Raw genomic sequence first — 19125 nt, 5'->3', positions numbered from 1 at the left:
ACCATTATTAAAGACCTCATTTAATATTGAGAATATATGTCCTTCAATTATCCTTCCTATGGTGGCTTACAAAAACAGAATTCACGAGTTTTGTTTTTGAAGCAGAACTTGGCAACTGCCACAACTGAATCACGTTGGAAACATATGGACTTTCATCCAAGTATGTGGCAACACTCCCACACTGCATTATGTATTCTCATACTTGTTTCTTCAAACATTCAGCAATTGCTTTCCTTGCACCTTCCAACATATTTTCTGACAAAATACTACATTTAAGTTCATCCCTACATCTTTGTCCCTGTGTTATTCTGGCCAGTTTTGCCATGGTATGTGACTTTTAAGCTTCTAAACATTTAATAGTAGTAGTTTAGCAAAAATGTTTCAGTACTGAAATATTGTATGACTTTAAACATTGGTGTAATGTTGGGACTTAACCCTTATATTCTCGATGTTTATTTTTTAACATTTTGCCTTTGGTGATAATCTCATTAGCTACTATCTCTGTATATAATATACAGATAAGGTAAGGCCATCATGAATGAAATGACTATATATCCATTATTCACATAATCTTCGCAAGATATTAATACACTTTTGGCTGACTTTTCAGATCTGATGATATTGGGGTTTTTTTTTCTTTTACATCTAGTAAGAATTATGACGAGCTCATGCTAGAAACTGAAGAAGAATCCACTCTGCTAGTTTCTCATTCTCTTCTCATGCTCTACATTTTCTTTGCAGGAAGATTTTTTAGGCCACCTGTTCATTTATGAAGGTTATTAGTTCAGAGAATATGATCTGGCAAAACCTCTTTAACCTAGACTCACAAACTGCAGTAAACTGCAATTTACTGGAAGCAGACAATGCCGTGGGGGCCCTGCTGCCCCTCCCCAGGACCCACTGGTGCCACGGTAGTTCTTTCTTCGGTTTGGATAAAAATACATATGAAAGGAAGTTGCAGGATTTTCTTCCCTCATCCCAGTGGATTGTCTTGCATGCGCCCCACCTTGGGGACCACAAGGGACTACTTTGTAGTTATTAGAAATTATGTTATAGCAGATGATATATAAGGACATGGGAAAATAGTCACAATATACTGAATGGTAAAAGTTTCAGAAACAAGATATATAGGATAATTTAATTTTATACTTCAAAGTGTACACACACATATGACAGTTATTCACATAAATGGCAGGAGGCAAATCAACATGTTCGTCTAGCAATACTTCATGCTCATCTGCACCTGCACCAAGCTGCACCCTTCTGGGTTAAGTGGGTGTGGAGGGCACACATCCCCCTGGAAAAGAGTGAGAGAACACGCCTGACCGCCAACACCAGCGCTCCAGCCGCGATGAGCTCATGGGCCTGGGGGACGGCTGAGGGGGAAGCCCGGAGTTAGGGCTCAGCTTTATGAGAGCAGCCCAGGTGAGCCCTGAGCCGCCTGAAAACTAGCCAGGCACCAGGCGCTCCCGTGGACGGAGGGGGAGTAGAAAGTGTGAGCCAGCAGGCGCATTTCCTAGCTCCCAGCTCCGTCCTGGGGCAGGCCTTCTGTCAGTGTGGCCTTAAGGAATGACCTGTGTCATGATAACATGGTTCTTCCAAGGAACCTCACGAGACTTCATGTCTTGTCCTCACATGCCAGACAAGGTGAGTTGGAATCCTCATGCCAAGAGGAGAGAGTTGCTCTTGACATGCGAAACCGGAATGGAGCATCTAGCGTCTGGGCAACATGAAGCCTTTGGCCCAAGACAGTGGGTCCCAGACTCCATGTTCCCGCAGGTTCTGCTCAGCGCTCACATCGCGGAGGTCCCACGTCTCCAGTCTTCACTCCTCTGAAGGCAGGGGCTTGGTTTGGGGTCTTGCTAAGGCTGACACCAAATGGCTAGGTTAGTAGTGCCCCTGGCCTCTCAATGCCTATTTTGCAGGTCTTCTAGGCCTGATGGGAGACCAGGGCAGATACCTGAGGGCACTGGGACTGACCGCCCACCCTTGGCCACCGCCCGTCAGACTCCCACCTGTCTTCCTGCGCTCAACACAGCGGAGGGCAGGGTCCCAGACCAAGACACACCAGTGCCAATGGGGAGCTCAAGGAACCTGGAAGAGTTAGGGAATGTGCCAGAAGCCCTGATTTGCCCATCATCCACCATACCCGAGGCTTTTCCTGGCCCTGCTGCTGAAATCAGCCCTCGGTCTGTCAGCCTGTGTGGCCCACTGCTGTTTCCTCTTCCCGGGATCAGAGCCTTGGGCCAAAGAGACAATAAAATAATAATAGTATTTATTATAGCTGCCATATATTGAGGACCCCAATAAAACAACTGGCCCTTTACACACATTCTTTCTTTTAATCCTATTAACAGCCCCTTGAGGGTAAGTTCTTTCATCTTCATTTTTTATAGATAAGAAAACTGAGGCTCAGAGGTTAAAATCATAATTTGCCCAAGGTCTCACAGCCGGGAAGTGGCAGAGCTAGGACCTGCTGAGCCCAGGTGTGTCCGTCTGGGAACCCTGTGTTCCCTCCTCCAGGCAGCCTTGCCTATGTCTGGACCAGTCAGCAGGGAACTTTAGCTCCTATCCCAAGGTGCGCTCTGGCGGCCTCACAAGGAACGGGGTGGACAGGTATGGCACTTGGCGACCACCAGCCACTGTGGCATGGGACTTCAGATGCCTGCCGGGGAGTGTGTGTGCGCGTGTGCGTGTGCATGGGGGAGCGCCCGTGAGTGTTTGCGTGTGAGTGAAAATGTGTGCACGTGTGTTTGGAGGGACACATGGATTATCACCTGCCCAAATTGGGGGTTGTGCTCTCATTTGAGGCACTAAAGGCCAAACATGTGCTCTGTACGCTTGCCAGCTCCGGGACCTCTGTCTAAAGTAGCCTATTTTAGGTACGAGAGGAAAAGCCCCACACACATCTAAGAGGCCACCAGGAGAGCTGATTATGATTTTTAAGAGCTAATGCTACCACCCACGACTCACTGTTTATGGATGACCTTTGCTCACTGTCACTATCGTAAACTGTGTGCAAGACGCTGTATATACGCGCGCCAACCAAAGCACTTGGCGGGCAGAGACAGCAGTACTAGTGAAGGTGCCGGGAGGAGAGAGGGCCCCACGGCTGCTGCATGAGATGAGCACGGAGGCCAGACAAAGGCAGAGGAAGTCCTGCGTGCAGCTGGGTGGCCGTCCACTGAAGGTGACAGATCCCGTTAAGTTATGCAGCCAGGCGCACATGGAGGGGCCGCGTCCCCGTAAATCAGCAACAGGCCCACATCTTTGGGAAGGCTCCTGCAAGCTTAGGGGGTCTGAACAGGCCCACTGCCTGGGTAAAAAGGAAGAAAAAGAAAGGAAGAAGGCGGGATGGGGGGGCTGTGGCTATCTAACAACTTCGAAAGCCAGGCTTTGAGCAGCAGAGGTGGGGCAAGAACCCCAGGGATACCCCAATCTCCCACTCCAGGCCCCCTGGGAGAATCTCAGGCCCTGGGGCTGCTGACTCAAGCCCAGTGCTGCCCAACCTGGTGCAGACAGGCCTGCAGTCTGGAGGGGACCCGAGTGTGCTGGCTCCCTCTGGAGAGTTTGCCTCTGCTCCGGGATCTGCCTCGGCTAAAAGGCACTTGTCCCTGGACAGCCGCCATCAACTCGCTCCCTCCGGTCCTTCTAGCGCTATCAAGTCTGATTCCACGACTGTGCAGGGCATGGGGGCAACATTCCTCCTGGAATGGTGGGAGAAAGGCGGTCTGACCGCTGGAGCAGGAGAGACCACAGCAGGCGCTGAGCCCACCATCTCTTTCACTTTGCAGGTGAGGAGACTAGTCCCAGAGAAGTCTCGGACAGGCCCAGGCTTGATGATGGAGCTGAGAGCGGAGCCCAAGTCTCTTGCTGGCCAGCCCAGGGCTCAGTGCAACAAGCTGACCAGGTCAAGTCTCTGCTTTGTGGCTGCAACATTTCTGAAATGGCACCTGCTCTGCAACGAATGGCCCTGAAATACAACCTAATAGGCTGATCACTTAAAAAAAAAATATGTTGTTTGGTAAAATAAATAAATAATGCATAAATAAAGCCTTCAGCTCCAGCTCTTCAGTTTTGCTTTGGCTTCCCGCCTCCCGCCCCCATCACCTACTGCAGACAAAGGCAGGAATTAATCACTATTGTTCACAGAGCAGCACCGTTCCTGCAGACATCATCCAAGATGCTGATGCCTCCGGGAGGAGGTGAACAACCTCCGTGGTATTGACTTCCAATACTGTGGAAATAAAGGGAAGGGGAAGTGAGGGGAGAAGGGGAGGTAGAGGGAGGAGGAAGGCGAGAGAAGGGAGAATAGCTGTGGCCCCCCGTGCTCTCTTCAACAGCCCGGGGTCTGCCTTGTGGTGGGTACCTACTCCATTTGCAGTGCTGTGCACATTGATGAAAAATCACATACACTGGAGAGCATTCTCCTTCCCTAAGGGAAAGCTCTTTTTGGTATTTAGAAAGGCAAAATCTCTTTTGAGATCTTTTCAAAACTAATGGGCAAGTTACACAACACTGTGAATATCCTAAGGCCACTGAACTGTACAATTAAAGCCAGCTAAAATGATTACGTTTATATCATGTATATTCCACCACAATTGTTAAAAAGGAAGAAAAACTTAATGGGAATAAAGAGAAAAGTGCTCAGTTGTTTCCATATGTAACCCCTAGAAAGACTGTCCAAGCCCTCTGGTGCTCATCAGAGTAAGGAAAACACCCAGGCCAGTGCAGGCTTCAGGGCTTGGCCAGAGATCAGCACCCAGCAGGGGCACGCCTCGGTGGTGGGGGCCACGCCCCAGTGGACCCACCTGCACATTTCGAATCCTCAGCCTTAGAAACCAGGGCAGATCCGAGGCTCCTGCGTCCACAGGGTGTGGCTGAGCTTGGAGCCTCCGGTCCAGGCTGCTTCTATACTCAGTCTAGATGAAGGGGGAACCGATTTGCAGAGGCTGTGTTCCAAGGCCACAGCCCTTGGAAGGGCGGAGTGTAAAAACACTCATCAAAGGGAATCCATTCAGCATGCCAGCCACCGCGCTAGACACAGACACGGACAGCCCCAGGAGATGAACAGAAGTGCGGTCTGTGCAGTCACCCGCCTGGTGTAGGAGGTAGGACGCTCCGTAGGACGCTCATGGGTAGAACGCTGTCTCCAAGAAGCTGGGGTTTGAGGACCTGTGCTGGGAGGGCCCCAGGGCATACAGTTTATGTCATTAAGAAGTGACTTGAAAAAATACATGACTGGTTCCTCCAAAAGTTAAACACAGATGTATCACATGACCCAGCAATTCCACTGCTCGGTTTATACCCCAAAGAACTGAAAGCAAGGACTCAAACAGACACCTGTAAACTAGTGTGCACGGCGGCATCATTCACAACAGCCTACGGGTGGAAACAACCAAAGTGTCCGTCAACAGATGAATGGACAAACAGAATGTGTATATACATGATTAGTATTATTCAGCCATAAAATGGAAAGTTCTGACAAGCTACAAACGAACATGGACGGACCTCAGAAACATCATACTAAGTGAAATAAGCCAGACACAAAAGGACAAATATTGTATGATTCCACTTATATGAGGCGCCTTGAATAGTTACATTCATAGAGACAGTAGATTAGAGGTTACTAAGGACTAGGGGTGGGGAGAATGGGTATAAAATTTGGTTTTATGGTGGTTTAATGGGTATAAAATTTCTGCTTGGAATGATGAAATGTTCTGGTAATGGCAGCACAACACTGTAAATGTACTTAATGCCACTGAACTATACAATTAAAATGGTTAAAATGGTAAATTTTGTGTTATGTATGTTTTTCCAAAATAACAAAAAGTTCTTCAGTTACTTAACTCCTCGTGGGGGAATAAAACAACCCATCTCACGCTCAGATTACATAAGGCTTCCACAGACTGGGAGAGAAGAAGCCAGTAATAGTTAGGTGGACTTTTGATTCCTTCAACGGCACACCAGATTTTCAGACCAAGCTGCCTACTGGAGGAAAAAAATACTGGATAAAATAGAAGCAAACTCCTTAAAAGCATCACTAAGCTGACCAGATGGTAACTACCAGGCTCGAGTCTAAGGGGAAATGGGAACCCAGAGAGGTAGCAGAACATCCAAGCATCTCAGCGGCATTTACCTTCAGGGCCATTGCTAGAACGGGCAAACGAAAAGGGTTTTACTTTAACAGACTTCTGGGGCAAGGAAACAGAAACCGAGGCCTGGGACTCCACCAAGACAGGGAACCCAATGGGACAGCCTCCCGACATGGAAGCCCCACGGCGGCCCAAACCCATCCTCCCCACCCCACATGCACACACAGCTTGGGGGTCACTGGCAAGAGGGCTCTGCAGCTAGCAAGCCAGGCAAGGAAGACAATGAAAGGAAAAACACCTCCCTGGCCACTGGCCCTGGAATGGATTTGCAGCCTAGATTCACAGGGAAATTCAAGCTGGGACTCTGGTATAAGGTGGTCCCTGATGGGCCCAGCCGACTTGGCAGGTACAGAGTCAATAAGTATTGGCACAGTCTCTGCCTCCTCGCTACCTTCTGTGCCTATTTCCTGGAGGATTTCGCACTCTCCTGCCCCGGCCCCTCCCTGCGGGCTCTACATTCTCTCTGTGATCGGCTGACCTAGGCTCATCCTTCTGACCTTGGCTCCACGGACATTTCCTCGGGGAAGCCTGCTCTGCCCTCAAGTCTAAAAGTCAGGCCCCTTTGTAAATACACCTTTATAAAACTTCCTTCCTTGCTTCCACAGCAGTTAAATCGGTTCTGAATTAGGCATTTATTAGTGGGATTATTTGATTAATATCTCTGTCCCTCACAAGACTATAAACACGTTGGTAGCAGGAAATATATCTGGTAATATTCATCATAAATGCTAGTATTTAGCACATAGGAAGTACTCCAAATTAATTTCGAACGGCTGAATTGCAGGAGGTTGGAACACAGTTTGTCCCAACTTTGCCACTTGTCTTGCGCCCGTTGTCGGGCCCTGCTCTTTCTGAAATTTAGTTTCTCCTCTTGTATAATGGAATAATGAGACCTAGCCACCTACTTCCCAGGGCTCTTACAGGGTCCAGAGAAAACCTAACATATGCACAATGTAAGGAATTTTATTAGAGGATTGCAACTGGAGTAGAATCGAAGTATGCTGTATGACTACCACTTTTGGGGGGGCTTACTATAAACCAGGCACTATGCAAAGTGCTCCAAATACATTCTCTCATTTAATCCTTATTTTAAAAACTGTGAAGAAGACACTAAGGTCTTTGTTCTACAAATGAAGGAACTGAAGTCCTAAGAGGTTTAAGAAATTTGCTTCAACTCCAGTTGAGAAATTTGGGATCTGAACTCAGATCTCTCTGATCCCAATGCCCGCACACTCTTAACCCCCAGGCCCTCGCGTCATCCCAGAGCCCCGCGTGGCCCAGCACTGCTCTGAGGCAGCAACGTCCACTCTGGAACTGGTTGGCTGGCTTGCTAGGAACCAAGGAGTGAACATCAGGGGTCCTCTTCTAGTATTCATGTCCTTCCCAAATTCACTGGGAAGGAATGTACCAGAGCACAGCAATCCCCAGTATAAAGAACCTGGATCTGCCCCAGTTGTGCAAAGCCTTCTGACTCCTGCCACGTCACAGAGGTGTTCCTGTCACTTTGGTGACGGTGCCTCTTGCCTCATCTTGTCCAACATCTGCTTGGTTCTTGACGGCTTTCCTCCTGCCCTCCGCTCACAAACACACCAGTTCAAGCAGTCCTTGAGTTCCAAAAGATCATGGGAGGAGAGCCTGATACTAAAGAGAGTTCTTTCTCATTTAACAAAAGGTTTTTACACATGATCTTTCAACCTTAAGATAAAAAACAGCTTTAAATTTTTGCCACGTGTCTCCAGATCCAAAAGTACCTTTTCCTAAGTTTTTGAAGAGAACTACACTTCAGTCTGCTTTGGAATCAGTTTACAGTTTCCATTTTGTTGTTCGGAAGGGCTTCATGTAGTTATGGCAAAGTTGTCTCCAACTGCAATCACCCAAGGAGTGGGAAAATCCTTTGTGTCCCGTGTTTCACATAGTGATGTGTGCCGGTATGTCCTTAAAATCCCTCTGGGTAGTAAAGATGAAGGGTGACAACGGGAAGGGTTTCCACTGTTGTCTTCTAGGACCCTGAGATTAATTAACACAAACAAGAAAAATCCAAAACAGTAAGAGCTCGACGATTGTATTTTGAACATCTAACCTAGGTTATGAGCAGATAGCTATTTTATTTTAAACATAAGCACACTAAGTTTACTTTCTGCAAAAAGGCATTTGCAGCTCCTACTCTAAGCTCAAGGAAATTAAAACAACACACACACACCATCTCAGACGTATTTTCACCAAAGATAATGAACAGAGCAGACAAATCAGTCCGACAGGTAATTTACCACTAACGGTTTGATTTCATCAGTCTAGCCACAATGCATTATGAACTAGGAAAATTAGACAAGTCAAGGGGATGATAGTATCAGTGTTTAATGTTTATTTTCCATTACCTGGCAGCACAATTATTCTCAATAAAATATAACCATTCTCTAAGAGAAAAACTTGAAGCAGTTCATCTCATAAAATAGTACTATTAAAGTTTCAAGCAGACTCAGCTACTTGGAGAAAGAGACCATGTGCCTTTTATTGATGACCGGTGTGACAAGCAGAAAACTCTGCAGATTGGTCCCTCTGTTTAGGTAAAATGAAGGGAAACAGGGCAGTCTCTGGACAAATAACTTCCATATTCACTAAGTGAAAGAGGTTTTTCTCCTTCCCTTTTGAATGTCACGCAAAATGTAATCATTTTCAAAATGAGTTGACAGTTCTGTGTTGGTTACCCCAACCCAAAGCAACACAGGACAGAGATCTTGAAAATCTTACGTCAGTACAGACTAGATCAATAAATGTCACACATACTCTGGTGCCTTAAGCCTAGGTATAAACTCATCCAAAAGTGACTGAGACAAGAGTCTTAATAGATCTCACTGCCTATCAGACTTCTCAGAAACTGAGTTTTCAAAAATGGGTAAGTTGTTTGAAATTAGCCTCAGATACCAATATCTCTGTCATATGGGGACGTTCTTCTTCCTAATGATCTGTTTTGAAAAAAAAGAGTGAAATACAATTTGGAAAAAAAATTTAGATTCCTTACATTTCAAGTGTAATTTAAATGTTCCTAATTTTGGGGCGCCTGGGTGGCTCAGTTGGTTAAGCGACTGCCTTCGGCTCAGGTCATGATCCTGGAGTCCCGGGATCGAGTCCCATATCGGGCTCCCTGCTCGGCAGGGAGTCTGCTTCTCCCTCTGACCCTCTTCCCTCTCGTGCTCTCTATCTCTCATTCTCTCTCTCTCAAATAAATAAATAAAATCTTTAAAAATAAAATAAAATAAAATAAATGTTCCTAATTTTACTATTGAGTCCCCTTTAACCAATTAACAAACAAAGCAGCTGAGAATCCCAGAGGAGTTTTAAGATAGCATCTTCTTGGGAGTGGAAAGAATTAACAAGAACACCAAAGCTGAGTGGGGGTAGAACAGTTTCTAAGGCTTGATAAGGTCAATGTAGTTCCTTCTCCCGAAAGAAGCGTAAATTGAGGGCTGATATATAAGAAAAACAGCAGCAGCAGTAGTAATAATAATAATAGAACTATAGCAAGGACTCTAGTCTGCAGATACCAAAGCATTTACAGTTGGGAACGACTGAAAGAAACGACCGTTTCTCATGCCACTCTCACTCCCTAGTTTAGCCCCCACTGATAATGAATCGCTTATTACCTTCATGATTGCTATTCCCTTCCTTCGTTTATGCTTCTACTGGCTTGTTGGTCTTCTGCTTATTAATTTTTAGGTGCTCTTTATATATTGGGGAGATTAGCCCTTTTTCTATGACAGACTCTCTCCTTTCTATTGCTTTTGTGTCAGTCTTGGGAAGTTTTTTTCCCCTGGAATTTGCCCATTTTATATAAATTTTCAAATTTATTGGGATATTTCAATAAAATCCTTCTTTTTAAAGATTTATTTTTTACAAATTTCATTTATTTTTATTTATTTGAGAGAAAGAGCATGCACATGAGTGGGGGTGGGCAGAAGGAGAGGGAGGATCTTCAGCAGACCCCACGCCCAGCTCAGAGCCCGGCAGAGGGGCTTGATCTCACCACCCTGAGAGCATGACCTGAGCCGAAACCAAGAATCAGATGCTTAACCGCCTGAGCCACTTAGGCACCCCTCCATAAAATCCTTAGATATATCCTTTTAGACATCTCTAGAATTTATGATGGTGTCCACCTCCATTTTTGGGCTTGATATGGGCTATTTACTTTCTCTCTCATCAGTTTTATTAGTTTTTTTTTCAAATGACTATTTTTTGGCTTTACTAATCCCTACTCTTGTACACTATTTTTTTCTTTTAATGTCATGCCTTCTGTCCTTCTACTTCTGTGGGTTGAATTTGCTGTCCTTTGCTTATAGCAGGTGAACTGTCATACTTTCAATATCATTCAGTTATAGTATTTTTAAATTTCCATTGTGATTTCTTCTTGGACCTCTGGGTTATTTAAAAGTGTATTGCTTAATTTCCAAGCACATGTGACTTTTATAGTTCCCTTGGATGCCGATCTCTTGCATAACTCCACACTAGTCAGAGAGCACTCTCTATATGAGTCCACTGAAAGTTGAAATTATCTTTACTGCCCAACGTATGGTCAATATTGGTAAATGTTTCATGTGTACTTTATTTTTCTTTTTTAAAAAAGATTTTATTTATTTATTTGACAGAGAGACACAGCAAGAGAGGGAACACAAGCAGGGGGAGTGGGAGAGGGAGAAGCAGGCTTCCCGCGGAGCAGGGAGCCCGATGCGGGGCTCGATCCCAGGACCCTGGGATCATGACCTGAGCCGAAGGCAGACGCTTAACGACTGAGCCCCCGTGATGGTCCCCATCACGTGCACTTTAAATGAACATGCCCTCTAACATTGTGGCAAATTTATGGTGTTGTTTACATTTCTAATATGCTTGATCTTCACATATTCCATCAGTTATTAAGGGAGGTGTGTTAAAATTTCCCACAATGATTGTGAATAGGTCTATTTCTTCTTTCAGTTCTAGCTTTCCATATTTTGAGGCTATGTAAATAGCTGCATGAAATTTAGACTTTTTATATCTTTCTGGTAGACTGGCTCTTTTATCCATATGATAATAGCTTTAATATGCGTTGGCAAGCCCAGGATATCACCTGCGCGTCTGACAGACTGGCTATCAATTGGAGGTTCCAGTGACCCCGCCTCCTTTGGTTTGGTTAATTTGCTAGAGCAGCTCACAGAACTCTTGAGAGGCATTTTACCTACTAAATTACTGGTTTATTATAAAAGGATAGAAGTCGAGAACAGCTGGATGAAGGAGATGCATTAGGGCAGGGTATGCAGGAGGGAACACAAAGCTTCCATGCCCTCTTCTGGGTATGCCACTGCCCCAGCACTTCCATGTGTTCACCAACCTGGAAACTCCCTAAACCCTGTCCTTTTTGGGTTTTTATGGAGGCTTCATTTCATAGGCATGAATAATCAAATCACTGACCATTGGTGACTGATTTAACATCCAGCCCCTCTCCCCTCTGTGGAAATGAGGGTGGTGGGACTGAAAGTTCCAACCCTCTAATCGCATGGTTGTTACCCCTGGCAACCAGCTCCGTCCTTATGCGCTCCAAAAATCAATTCATTAACATAAACCCAGTTGTGGAGGAAAGGGGCTTGTCATGAAGACCTCCATTTCACCTTTATCGTTCTGAAGTGATTTCAGGAATGAGGACAAGAGACCAAATATTATAACAACAAATGCTCCCATTGCTAGGAACTAGAGGCAAACCCCAAATACATATGACAAATATATGTTTGATCATTCAAATGACCAAACATATATTTCTCATAAGTCACAATATCACAAGTATAGAATTCTAGATTGGCAGTTTACTTTTAGCACTTTATAATTTTTATTGAGAAGTCCACAGCCAATTTTATTATTGCTCATTTGAAGGCAATATGTCCTTTTCCTTTTTTTTAGTTTTTAGCAGTTTCTCCATGATGCCCTAAGACGCAGTTTTGTGTTTATTCCACTTGTGTTTGTAGAGCTTCCTCAATTTATGGTTTTCTGAATTTCAATCTCTTTTAGACAATTCTCAGCCATTATCTCTTCAAATAATGATGCTTCTGCCATATCCTCTCTCACCTTGCCTGAAACTCCTACATGTATGCTAAATTTTCTTCACCATGTCCTATATAACCCTTTTGCTCAATTCTTTAGTTCTTTCCTCTGAGTTTCAGTCTGGATATTTTCTTTTGACATATCTTCTCGTATAATTTTCCCTTCAGCTGTGTCTAATATGTAAGCTTGCCTTTGAGTTAATTTCAGTTCCTATATTTTTCAGTCCCAGAATTTCCATTTGAATCTTATAATTTCTAGTTCTCTACTGAAATGCTTGATCTTTTCATTTAACGTCTTGAACATGCTAATCACAGCTTTTGTAAAGAAGGACAATGGCAATATTTGGAACTCACATGTAACTGTTTCTAGTATCTGTTTTTTCTATTGATTTTCATCAATTATACCTTTATTATCTATTTTTTTATTGAATGCCAAACATTGTTTCTGAAAAATTGTGAAGTGGATATTCTGGATGATCCTATAGTCCAGCATAGATGGGAAATTACTTTTAAAATTGTAAACACATTCTCACCCTCTATCTTATTGTGATGTAATTTGCATACAGGGAAATTCAGGGACCTTAAGAGTTTGAGGAACTTTGGCAAATACATAACCCATGCCCCTATCAAAATAGGGCATATTTTATCATTTCTCATGCCTCCTTCCCAATAATTTCCTTCTCCACAGAAAATAAATTTCAAGAGATGAATGCATAAACAAATTGTGGTATAGATACAAAATGTATAAACAAATTGTGGTGTACCACAGCAATAAAAAGACTGCGGTATACACATCATAGGTTCTGGGTGAATCACAAAACATTCTGCTGAATCAAAGAAGTTGAACAGAAAAGAGTGAATGTAGTATGGTTACATTTACATGAAACTCAGGAAAAGTCAAATCTAATCTATAGTTATAGAAAGCCCATCAGTGGTTGCTTGGGACCAGCGGTGGAGGACAGATATTGGCTGAAAGAGGGCACATGGAATTTCTGGGAGTGATGAAATATTCTTTGTGTTGAATTGTGGTAGTGGTTTACACAGGTACGTGCATTTGTCAAAACTAATCAAACTGTACACTTAAAGTGGGTGTATTTTATTATATGTAAATTGTAATTGTACCCCAATAATATTTTAAAAGGTTATCCAGCTTTTCTAGTTGTTCTCAGCTGGAAGGTTCATTTGATACAAGTTAATCTGACACAGCAGCCAGAAGCATAAGTGTATTAATATAATTTTGCGTATTATTTCAGCCACATTGCCTAATATTCTCAGTTCTGTATTATCTGCAGGTTTTAGTGCTTTAAGTCATTAACAGAAGATTTTTAACAACATGATTTAAGACAAAGTCTTGGGTCACTCAAGCGTATTCTGGTAGTATATCACCAAGCTACTTTATTAGTACTCTCACTATTCACTATTCAACAGCTGGGTATTTCTCTAAAAATAACAGAAGATAACTTATTTTTATCTCTTTATCCACAGGACATCATGTGCAATTTCATCAAAGTCTTTGCTGATTCCAAGATTGTATTTACAGCATTCCTTTCATCAACCATTTTTTACTTCAGAAAAAATTATCCATTTTGATATTTATGAATATTTTCTCTATTATCTATCAAACATCACTGACATATGTTCTTGGACTCCATCTGCGACTTCTTTAAGAAGCAGAAGCCTACTGGGATGTAGTTGGCCTGGTCCTGGAGACAGAGTCATTTAAAACTTTCCATGGCTTTCCTTTGTTCTGCAATCATATCTCTATATTACTTATTTTATACTTCCCTATTTGAAGATTATTTTGTTTGCTGGAGATGTGGGCCTTGTATGTCTTAATCTGAATATAGCTTAGGAGGCACTTTTAGCAGACGTCAGGATAGTTGAAGGTCTTAATTCAATGGATTATTTCTTTGTGTGTTATATAATCTATATTAAGCAGGCATCATTCAAATTTTCTAAATAGGTAAGTAGCATCATGTAATTATACTAAAGTGCTGCCTATTTCCTTTTATTTTCTCTTAAATGCTCTTCATCATGCTTCCAATCCTTAGATTTATATATTTCCTTACAAATAAACGTCTTATTTACGTACCACACAACTTGCCTTTCCTATTCAATCTATTTGACTTAAATTGGAATCTTAATGTATTTCTCCATTTTCATCTGGTGTAAAGTGTTACTTTTGGAAAATTCTGATAATCTAATACAAATCACATGCCTTTTTAACAGATGCCCAAAAGATTTGCTTTTCTTCATAGTCTCATAATTTCACTAGTGAATGTCTTGGTATTGGTTATTTTAGGTCAGTATTAGTTATTTGCTGTGCTTTTCCAATACAGAATTTCAATTTCTTTCCTAATTTCAGAGTTCTTGAAATATTTTTGTCTTTTACATATCTTGATTTTTTTAATGAACTCCTAGTAATTCCATGTTTGATCTTCGTTGCTATCTTCAATGACACTTTTTTTTTAATTGCAATATATGGTTTATAACTGGATTCTTCTACTATAAAGGACATTATTGGAACAACTGTCAAAATTTGAATGGGGTCTGAGGATTGGATGGTGGTAATGTACCCATGTGAATTTTCTGATTTTGATGGTTATATTGCAGTTATATGGGAGAATGTCCTTGTTTGTAGGAAATACATGTCCTAATTCCTGAACTTGGGAGTATGTTACCTAACAAACAAGATTTTGCAGATGTAATTAAGTTAGTATTATTTTTTTCCATTCAGAACGTGCCCTTTTTAATAACCATCACCAGGCTAACCCATCCTCCCACACCCCTCCCCTCTAGAACCCTCAGTTTGTTTTTCAGAGTCCATTGTCTCTCATGGTTCATCTCCCCCTCCGATTTACTCCCCTTCATTCTTTCCCTCCTGCTATCTTCTTCTGCTTTTTTTTTTTTAACATATAATGTATTATTTGTTTCAGAGGTACAGATCTGTGATTCAACAGTCTTGCACAATTCACAGCGCTCACCATAGCACATACCCTCCCCAATGCCCATTACCCAGCCACCCCATCCCTCCCACCCCCCACCACTCCAGCAACCCTCAGGTCCTTTCCGAGATTAAGAATTCCTCATATCAGTGAGATCATATAATACATATCTTTCTCTGATTGATTTATTTCACTCAGGATAACACTCTCCAGTTCCATCCACATCGTTGCAAATGGCAAGATTTCATTCCTTTTGATGGCTGCATAATATTCCATTGTGTACATATACCACATCTTCTTTATCCATTCATCTGTCGATGGACATCTTAGCTCTTTCCACAGTTTGCCTATTGTGGACATCGCTGCTATAAACATCGAGGTGTACGTACCCCTTCAGATCCCTACATTTGTATCTTTGGGGTAAATACCCAGTAGTGCAATTCCTGGGTCGTAGGATAGCTCTATTTTCAGCTTTTTGAGGAACCTTCATACTGTTTTCCAGAGTGGTTGCGCCAGCTTGCATTCCCCCTCAACAGTGTAGGAGGGTTCGCTTCTCTGCATCCCCGCCAACATCTGTCATTTCCTGACTTGTTAATTTTAGCCATTCTGACTGGTGTGAGGTGATATCTCATTGAGGTTTTGATTTGGCTTTCCCTGATGCCGAGTGATATTGAGCACTTTTTCATGTGTCTGTTGGCCATCTGGATGTCTTCTTTGGAAAAATGTCTGTTCATGTCTTCTGCCCATTTCTTGATTGGATCATTTGTTCTTTGGGTGTTAAGTTTAAGAAGTTCTTTATAGATTTTGGATACTAGCCCTTTATCTGATATGTCATTTGCAAATATCTTCTCCCATTCTGTCAGTTGTCTTTTGGTTTTGTGGACTGTTTCTTTGGCTGTCCAAAGGTTTTTTCTTGAGGAGGTCCCAATGGTTCATTTTTGCCCTTGCTTCCCTTGCCTTTGGCGATGTTTCTAGGAAGAAGTCGCTGCAGCTGAGGCCGAAGAGGTTGCTGCCTGTGTTCTCCTTTAGGATTTTGATGGACTCCTGTCTCACATTTAGGTCTTTCATCCATTTTGAGTCTATTTTTGTGTGTGGTGTAAGGAAATGGTCCAGTTTCATTCTTCTGCATGTGGCTGTCCAAATTTCCCCACACCATTTGTTGAAGAGACTGTCGTTTTTCCATTGGACATTCTTTCTAGCTTTGTCAAGATTAGTTGACCATAGAGTTGAGGGTCCATTTCTGGGCTCTCTATTCCGTTCCATTGATCTTTGTGTCTGTTTTGGTGCCAGTACCATACTGTCTTGATGATGACAGCTTTGTAATAGAGCTGGAAGTCTGGAATTGTGATGCCGCCAGCTTTGCTTTTCTTTTTCAATATTCCTCTGGCTATTCGGGGTCTTTTCTGGTTCCATACAAATTTTAGGATTATTTGTTCCATTTCTTTGAAAAAAGTGGATGGTATTTTGATGGGGATTGCATTGAATGTGTAGATTGCTCTAGGTAGCATTGACATCTTCACAATGTTTGTTCTTCCAATCCATGAGCATGGAATGTTTTTCCATTTCTTTGTGTCTTCTTCAATTTGTTTCATGAGTATTTTATAGTTTTCTGAGTACAGATTCTTTGCCTCTTTGGTTAGATTTATTCCTAGGTATCTTATGGTTTTGGGTGCAATTGTAAATGGGATCGACTCCTTAATTTCTCTTTCTTCTGTCTTGTTGTTGGTGTATAGGAATGCCACTGATTTCTGTGCATTGATTTTATATCCTGCCACTTTACTGAATTCCTGTATGAGTTAGCAGTTTTGGGGTGGAGTCTTTTGGGTTTTCCACATAAAGTATCATATGATCTGCAAACAGTCAGAGTTTGACTTCTTCTTTGCTGATTTGGATGCCTTTTATTTCTCTTTGTTGTCTTATTGCTGTGGCTAGGACTTCTAATACTATGTTGAATAGCAGTGGTGATAGTGCACATCCCTGCCGCGTTCGTGACCTTAGGGGGAAAGCTCTCAGTTTTTCCCCGTTGAGAATGATATTTGCTGTGGGTTTTTCATAAATGGCTTCTATGATATTGAGGTATGTACCCTCTATTCCTATACTCTGAAGAGTTTTGATCAAGAAAGGATGCTGTACTTTGTCAAATGCTTTTTCTGCATCTATTGAGAGGATCGTATGGTTCTTGTTTTCTTTCATTAATGTATTGTGTCACATTGATTGATTTGCGGATGTTGAACCAACCTTGAAGCCTAGGGATAAATCCCACTTGGTCGTGGTGAATAATCCTTTTAATGTACTGTTGGATCCTATTGGCTAGTATTCTGGTGAGAATTTTTGCATCCATGTTCATCAAGAATATTGGTCTGTAATTCTTTTTGATGGGGTCTTTGTCTGGTTTGGGGATCAAGGTAACAGTGGCCTCATAAAACGAGTTTGGAAGTTTTCCTTCCATTTCTATTTTTTGGAACAGTTTCAGAAGAATAGGTATTAATTCTTGATATGTTTGGTAGAATTCCCCTGGGAAGCCATCTGGCCCTGGGCTCTTGTTTGTTGGGAGATTTTTGATGACTGCTTCAATTTCCTTAGTGGTTATAGGTCTGTTCAGGTTTTCTGTTTCTTTCTGGTTCAGTTTTGGTAGTTGATACATCTCTAGGAATGCATCCATTTCTTCCAGATTATCTAATTTGCTGGCATACAGTTGCTCATAATATGTTCTTAAAATTGTTTGTATTTCTTTGGTGTTGGTTGTGATCTCTCCTCTTTCATTCACGATTTTGTTGATTTGGGTCCATTCTCTTTTCTTTTTGATAAGTCTGGCCCGGAGTTGATCAATCTTTTTAATTCTTTCAAAGAACCAGCTCCTAGTTTCGTTGATCTGTTCTACTGTTCTTTTGGTTTCTAGTTCATTGATTTCTGCTCTGATCTTTATTATTTCTCTTCTCCTGCTGGGTTTAGGCTTTCTTTGCTGTTCTTTCTCCAGCTGCTTTAGGTGTAGGGTTAGATTGTGTATTTGAGACCTTTCTTGTGTCTTGAGAAAGGCTTGTATTGCTATATACTTTCCTCTTAGGACTGGCTTTGCTGTATCCCAAAGATTTGAACAGTTGTGTTTTCATTTTCATTTGTTTCCATGCATTTTTTAAATTCTTCTTTAATTTCCTGGTTGACCCATTCATTCTTTAGTAGGATGCTCTTTAGCCTCCATGTATTTGAATTCTTTCTGACTTTCCTCTTGTGATTGAGTTCTAGTTTCAAAGCATTGTGGTCTGAAAATACGCAGGGAATGATCCCAATCTTTTGGTACCGGTTGAGACCTGATTTGTGACCCAGGATGTGATCTATTCTGGAGAATGTTCCATGGGCACTAGAGAAGAATGTGTATTCTGTTGCTTTGGGATGGGATGTTGAATAGATCTGCGAAGTCCATTTGGTTCAGTGTGTCATTTAAAGTCTTTATTTCCTTGTTGATCTTTTGCTTAGATGATCTGTCCATTTCAGTGAGGGGGGTATTAAAGTCCCCCACTATTATTGTATTGTTGATGTGTTTCTTTGCTTTTGTTATTGATTGGCTTATAATTGGCTGCTCCCATGTTAGGGGCATAGATATTTACAATTGTTAGATCTTCTTGTTGGATAGACCCTTTAAGTAGGATATAGTGTCCTTCCTCATCTCTTATTACAGTCTGTGGTTTAAAATCTAATTTGTCTGATATAAGGATTGCCACCCCAGCTTTCTTTTGGTGTCCATTAGCATGGTAAATGGTTTTCCACCCCTTCACTTTCAATCTGGGGGTGTCTTTGGGTCTAAAATGAGTCTCTTGCAGACAGCATATTGATGGGTCTTGTTTTTTTATCCAATCTGATAGCCTGTGTCTTTTGATTGGGGCATTTAGCCCATTTACATTCAGGGTAACTATTGAAAGATATGAATTTGGTGCCATTGTATTGCCTGTAAGGGGATTGTTACTG

Source organism: Eumetopias jubatus, unplaced genomic scaffold, assembly GCF_037043125.1.
Source record: "Eumetopias jubatus isolate StellerSeaLion01/CBP00866 unplaced genomic scaffold, mEumJub1_p1.0 scaffold_8, whole genome shotgun sequence".
Lineage (NCBI taxonomy): Eukaryota > Metazoa > Chordata > Mammalia > Carnivora > Otariidae > Eumetopias > Eumetopias jubatus.
This window is presented reverse-complemented; position numbering follows the sequence as displayed.